The 7,190-nt window shown below is 49.8% G+C and overlaps 1 pseudogene; it reads right to left on the bottom strand.

The window, feature by feature from the left end:
- The window catches only part of LOC116827667 (C-type lectin domain family 2 member B-like), a 20,539-nt pseudogene extending 18,663 nt beyond the window's left edge, over window positions 1-1,876 (bottom strand).
- Window positions 1,877-7,190: the final 5,314 nt, after the last annotated feature.

Here is a 7,190-nt window from a genome sequence, read left to right as displayed (position 1 = left end):
TGGTAATCAAGCTTAGAGGAATTCATGCTGGTACCCCATCTTTTGGATGCTAAGGTTCAGGTTGGGGAATTGTACCATGACAATGCTGCACCCCAGAAATGGCCAGCAGCAGGTCCAGCTCCTAGGCAGAGGCGCGCAAGCAGCTTTGCATGGCCCTTGCCCTCAGGCACTGCCCTCTCCCCCCAGCTCCCATCGGCTGGTTCCCGGCCAATGGGAATGTGGAGCCAGTGCTTAGGCAGCACGCGGAGCCCCGTGGCCCCCCCACCTAGGAGCTGGACCCATTGCTGGCTGCTTCTGGGGCGCACTGTGGAGCCAGGACAGGTAGGGACAAGCCTGTCTTAGCTGAGCAGCACCACCAACGGGACTTTTAAGAGACGGTCGGCATGCTGACCAGAGGTGTGGTGACCCAGCGCTTCACATTCTGCGACCCAGTACTGAATTGCAACCCACAGTTTGAAAACCACTGATTTAGAGTAGTGTAAAATGTTACCATGTTGATTTGATAATGTTCTATATGTACCTTGTCTCAAAGCAAGAGACTTACACCAGGTACAAGGCAACAGTGTAGTTGCTCCCATGTTTCTAGTCTTTCTGGTTTTGAAGCCTTGAAAAAGTGAATCAGGTATAACTGAAGTTCTCTCCTGAACAATGATGGATGGATCAATTATTTTTTAAAATGAAAGCTTACATTCTGAAGCATCCCTGCGGCGATCTATATATTTGGATCATGGCAAAGTTAGAAATGATTACAACTAACAATGTTAATTAATAAAAAATTAACACATTAGTAAGCGTTAAAAGTAATTTGTAAGAGTTTTGTGGCAATGCATTTCCCGGAGACCCTTTCCTCTTCAGTCTTAAAGTATTTACCTCTGAACTCCAAGGTGATTTTAACCAATAAGACTGTAATCAAGATGACTGTAACTATAGCCATACAGGCTAGACCTTTCCAGATCCAGATGTTTGAACACAGCTCTGAAACTAAGAAAAGTTACCTAAGTACACATAAACATTACATGGAAAATAAAGGTACATTGGGTAGTTCTGCTTCTAGTCTAAAGCAGGCAAAACATAGAACGGTATGGGAAAATAAAAACCAATACTTAAAAGGAAGCATTGGGTTTAATTTGGCTTCACATTTAGGTTTAGAGTTAGACTGAAATCCATTTGAACTAGCACAGAAGCGACACTATTAACTGAAAAAAATTCTTCTGGTATTTGCAATGCAAATTGCATTATTATTGTATTGGGAAACGAGAACCTGGAGAGGAAATTAATAGTCTATTGCAATGAAGCAAACAGACTGAGTGACCAGACATCATACAGGGGAGTCTGATTTTTAAGATGTTCTCTTTAGCAGCCAATAAGCCAGGCAGTAAATAATTCCTGCAATATAATTTATCCAGACCAAATTATATCAAATTAATGTATGATACTGTTTGGTTTCGGTGGTGATTACTCTAACTGCCTAATTACCGAGGCCAGGCGTCCTTTGCCCAGTGCCTGACTGTCAAGCTCCCGGCAGGGAGATCCCAGCAAATCCCGGGCAAATCCCCCCAGCCCCGTTGCTCTCACTGCGCTGGTACAGGTATAACGACACTTTGAGCAACGGGCTGTTTCTGTCGTTACACAGGCAGCTCTTCGTCGGGTCTCCGCGCTCCCTGGGGAGTTCGGCGGTGGGACTGCCTGGAGCCGCCGCCCCAGCACTCCTGGTGAGGTCCGGGTATCTCGCTGGCGGCACCGCCACGTAAGTGGCAGCCCCTGGTGGGAGCCGCGGGCCAGGCAGAGCCTGTTCCCCTGCCGGGTCCGAGTCAGGCGCCGAATCGCCCTTCTCTCGCGCCAGCAAGCGGCGCGGAAGCGAACCCAGGCTCCCCATCGCCCCCGGCTGCAGCGCCAGCGGCCGCCAGTGTCCCGCCCGCGCCCTTATTCAAATCTCCCGCCCAGGATCGCCTCAAAATAATTGGCCGCTCGTGGTTGGCGCCCGGACCACGGCTCCGGGGCAGCACAGGGACCAGCCTAGGGCCGCCAGAGCTACCTCCGGTGCGACTGATCCTGAGGCCGCTCAGGCAGCCCTGGGGCAGCCGCACCGCCGGTTGCAGCCGTGGAAGGCAGGAATCCCCGACCGCCATGAAAGACTCGCAGCCTTAAGCAATACAGTGGGCTAATCCGTCCCCAACATACCCACACTCAGAGCCCTTGCCCCTTGAATGCAGCACGGATCCTGAGCTCATTTAGACATCAGTGTAAGCAGCTTTCCACGCCCTGTGCTTCTTTCCTTTCATCGTGTTAACGGTGATTCTGTCGACCTAGGTGCCAGTTCAGGACAGGGCTGCAGGCTAATTCTCTCATTTGCTAATAGAAAGCAAAGACGTGTCAAAAGGTCTTGTATTTTAATTAGGCCAATTCACTTGTGTGTTAGTTTAGTTCAAAGACAATAGTAATGGTATTGTCTTCACTTATCTATAACCTGTAGCATTACCTTATGTATATATCCCTGTAATTAGTTAACCCTAGATCAACTAACTGTATGTAATCAGATTAACTATCAGTTAAATTGGGGGATGGAGATGTCCAGGTTCTCTCTGTCCCAGACTTTTCAGGTTCCTTGTCTGATCGTGAGAGACAGGCAACACCAGCAAAACCGGATACCAAGTTCTTTATTAATGCATGCACACATCAACAAAGAACAAGCCCTTTCTCCACACAGAACCAGCCCCCCCTTCTGCAGATTCAAACTGTGTTTTATTCGCTGCTCTGTTGCATCATCACTTACATTGCATCATCACTGTACCTTTCCAGTTATACTTTCCCAGCATATAAAACAAAGAACAACTATTTCTTCATTATCTTCATAGTTAGTACAAAAAAGTACATGTTACTTCAAAAAGCTTCTTCAAGCATTTTTCCCAGACTCTGCAAGCACTGTCTTATTTAACAAGATCATACAGTCAGCAACCAGGCAAGCACCTGACTGTTTCAGCTAGTATATATTTTTTTCTTCAGTAGGCCTTGCTGTGTTATTGCTAAGCAAAACAGAGCCATCTAGGCAAACTCATCAGAGGTTTACAGTTGTAATTAGTTAAAACACTAGATCAACTAAGGCCTACACCAGTGGTTTTCAAACTGTAGGTCATGACCCAGTACTGGATTGTGGAATGGAAGGCACTGCGTCACAGCACCTCTGGTCAGCACCGCCAACTGGGCCATTAAAAGTCCTGTCAGCAGTGCTGCCTGGCTAAGGCTGGCTAGTTCCTACCTGTTCCGACACCACATTGCACCCCAGAAGCAGCCAACAGCAGGTCTGGCTCCTGCCACAGGGCTCTGCTTGCTGCCCCTGCCCTGAGCACCAGCTCCACAATCCCATTGGCCGGAAACCAGCCAATGGGAGCTGGGAGGAGCAGTGCCTGTTTGAACTAGTTTACACACACAGTTTTGTTGATGAAAGGCACGTCACTTTTGCCAACAAAATTCTTCTGTTTTGGCAACAAAATAAAACCACCCCTATGAGAGGCATAGGGCTTTTTGCAGCAAAGTTTTAGTGACAACAAATCAGTGTAGACATCATGCTTGGTTTTGTTGCTGTAAATGGCTTCCAGGAGGTGTCTCACAATGCCCATCCTGACTGCTCTAGTCAGCAGATCAAACTCCACTGCCCTGCACAAGCATCCGCCGCTTCCCCTTTAAAGGCCCAGGAATTTTTGAAATTCCAGTTCCTGTTTGGTGTGGAGAACTCACATCTCATCTTCCCAGCTGACCATGGTGGCTCCATAAGGCAAATGCTTTCCTGCTTGGGGCACAGTGGAGCTGTTGTATCTGCTCAGTATATGGGAAGAGGAGGCTGTGCAGTTCCAGCTTCACTCCAGCCATAGGTACTTTGACATCAAGGGCAGATTTCTCGTGGCTTGTGTGGTAGGGGCTATGATCAGAACATGGTGTAGTGGTGAGCAAAGATAAAGGAGTTGAGGCAGGCATACCAGAAGACAAGGGAGGCAAACCTTTGTTCCAGTGCTGTGCTGAAGACCGTCTGCTTCTATGAGGAGATGGATGCCATCCTCAGTGGCCTCCCCACCTCCACCTCCCAGAGCCCCATGGATATTTTGGTGGGACTGGAGGTGGTGGACAATGGACCTAACTGTGAGGATGAAGTCGTGGATGAGGAAGTGAATTTGGAGGACAGTGTGGAGCCCACAGCAGGGTAGTCTGGTGGCGTGGAAAGTCAGGAACTCTCCACTCCGGAGTTGTCTAGCCAGTTGCAACAGTCAGTCTCTAGCGAGCAAGATGCAGGAGAAGAGACTCCTGGTAAGTGATCTTTTTCAGTTGATGCTGCTTGGTTATACGATGTACAGGTATCCTTTGCTCTGTATACTGAAGAAGGGGGTGAAGGTATAAAGTGTGAAAGACAAACTGTGTTTGAGTGTGCTCCACGTTCCCCTGTGCAACTAAGCAGTGCAGCAAAATAGTGTGTTCATGCACACTGAGATTTCATGGGAATCCTCCAGAGAAATCTCTAGGAAACTAGCCTGGAGATACTTGCCAATCCTCTGCCAAAGGTTCCTTGGCAGAGCTGCTTTGTTTCTTCTCCCATTGTAGGAAACTTTCCTGCACGACTTGGCAATCACATGTGCAGGGACCAAAGCAGCACACAGGCGAGCAACATAGGGACCAAGTCTGAAGCCTATGTGTGAAGGGATGCACCCTTGCATCCTTACTTACCCTCAGGAGTGAAATATCTGCTTCAATGACCCCACCTATGGAAAATGTTGGCAGAATTTTCAATATTGTCCCTGCTCACCTACACTCTTTGTCCCAGCTTAAATGCCCACCACCCACCCAGGCCGAACTTACCACATTTAGGGTGTTCGCCAAGATGTGTGCTTGCCAATGGTCAGTGAGAAAGTGATTGGTATGTTAAAAGAGGTGTATTTTACTGTAACAATTCAATGCTATGCATGAACTAACAATCATGCTTCTGTGTATTGTTTCATGTGCTTCTGGAGATGTGGCCTGTAATGGGGCATGACTCACCACCAGAGTGCCTCCTGCTGGTTGTCTCGGGGAATTAGCTTCCAGCCCCCGGAGCACCCCTTGTGGGCTGGTGTTGCGCTACTGCTGGCCCCCGTGTTCCTCCTGGACCTCAGGTGACCCTTTCACTGGGAGCTGCCCCCTGGCAGTACCCCCACAGTTTCTCCAGGTCACCCCACTCAAGGGAACCCCCACCTACTACCTCCATCTCACCTCAGTTGTAGGCTACTGCCAGTCCCCAACTCGTCCTTGCACACTGAGGCAGACTGCAGTGTAAGCCACTCATCATAGGTTGGGTCTGGACCTGCTGCCTCTACCTATTGCTGGGCTGCCCCTTTGCAACCCCAGTACTTGTCTTAGGCCCTCAGCTAGACCTGCAGCCTGGGGGTTTTCCAGGCTGGAGCTCCCCAGCTCCTCTAGTCCTCCCCCAGCCCTACTCAATTCCCAGTCCCCTGCTCGACTCCCTAGCAGCCAGGCCCTTCTCTCTCTACCAGCAGAGAGAGAGTGTTTGGGCTTCTGGCTCATAGCCTCTTATAGGGACCAGCTAGGCCTAACTGGGGCATGGCCCCAGCTGTTACTGCCTTCCCCAGTCAGCCCAGGCTTTGCTGCACAGCCTCAGCCCTCTCCCAGGGCTGGCTTTAACCCTTCCAGGGCCAGAGCCAGGGCCGGAGCTTCCATTTAGGTGGCCTTAGGCATATCGCTAGGGTGCCAGGATATATTCAGGGCGTATTTTGCCCGGGGGGGGGGCAGCAGCGGCTCCGGTTGACCTGCCACAGTCGTGCCTGCGGAGGGTCCGCTGGTCCCGTGGCTCCAGTGGAGCTGCCGCAGGCATTTCTGCGGACGGTCCGCTGCTCCCATGGCTCCGGTGGACCTCCTGCAGGCACGACTGCGGCAGCTCCACCAGAGCCGCAGACCAGGGGACCCTCCACAGGCACGACTGCGGCAGATCAACCGAAGCCGCGGGACCAGAGTGCGGGGTGGCGAAATGGCCGTGCACCTTGGGTGCTAAAAATACTAGCGCCGGTCCTGGCTGGAGCGAGTGTCCACCCTGCTAGAGAACCCCCTACACACCGGTAGAGTGTCTAGGCCAGATAAGGAAGTGACAAGACAGAGCAAGAAGGACATGTTCTGTGAGATGTTCCAGTTCTCTCAGGCAGAAAAAGGGAAAAGGAGAGTGCGGAGCATGTTCAAAAGGCTCATGAGCAGGTGATAAAAGTCATGGAGGAGCAAACAGATGCTGAAGTCCCTCATCATGCTACAGTCAGAACAGATGTGGGCTTGCCTTCCCCCAGCCAGTAGAGAACTGTTTTCCATGCCCTTCCCAAACTCCTCCTACACATTCCTTCCAACTTACCGGAATATCTCTGTATCCCATTCACTCTGCCCTTTTAGACGGCTTCCAAAATTATAGCTGGACTTCTTCACAGCTATGAAAGCCTCCACTCCCCTGCAATGCTACTACCCTTCCCACCAAACTTTTTGTGTGTGCTAATTGGTGTTTAATAAAAACAAACTCTGTGAAAGATAACCAAACTTTATTTATGTCCTACACATAGTGATTGCGCTGGTAGTAAAACATATACATGCAGTTTAATCATTAGCTTACTGCAAATCCCGCTCAAGAATCATCACAAGTGTTAGGCAAAATAACAAAACTCAGATTAATGGAGGATGGCAGATGACTGTCTAGAAATACATATTGCTGGTTCTCATTATCAAAATGTTTCTTCAAAGCCTCCCTGATTGGAATCCCCCTCCCTCCCCTTTGTGCCCCTCTAATAGCCCTGGTATCAGGCTGGTTAAAATCAGCAGACAAGTGACCTGCCTCAGCAATCCACCGCAGGCAAACTTTTCACCCTTAGCCTTACAAAGCTTATGGAGCATGCAGCAGGCAGCTATGACCATGGGAATGTTTTCCTCACTTAGATCTAATCTGCCATAAAGGCATTGCCCATGTGCTTTTAATCTGTCAAACACACATTCCAGGGTCACTCTGCACCTACTCAGCCTATTGTTGAAGCACTCCTTGCTGCTGTCCAGGTTTTTTGTGTAAGGCTTCATGAGCCAGGGGAGTAAGGGGTATGTGTTGGATCTCCCAGGATCACTATGATCATTTCGGCATCCCCCACTGGAACCTTCTGGTCTGGAAAGAAAGTCCCTGCTTGCAG

Source organism: Chelonoidis abingdonii, chromosome 1 (genome assembly GCF_003597395.2).
Source record: "Chelonoidis abingdonii isolate Lonesome George chromosome 1, CheloAbing_2.0, whole genome shotgun sequence".
NCBI classification, from domain to species: domain Eukaryota; kingdom Metazoa; phylum Chordata; order Testudines; family Testudinidae; genus Chelonoidis; species Chelonoidis abingdonii.
Note: the sequence above shows the minus strand (reverse complement) of the source record. Positions and strands in the feature narration are given on the sequence as shown.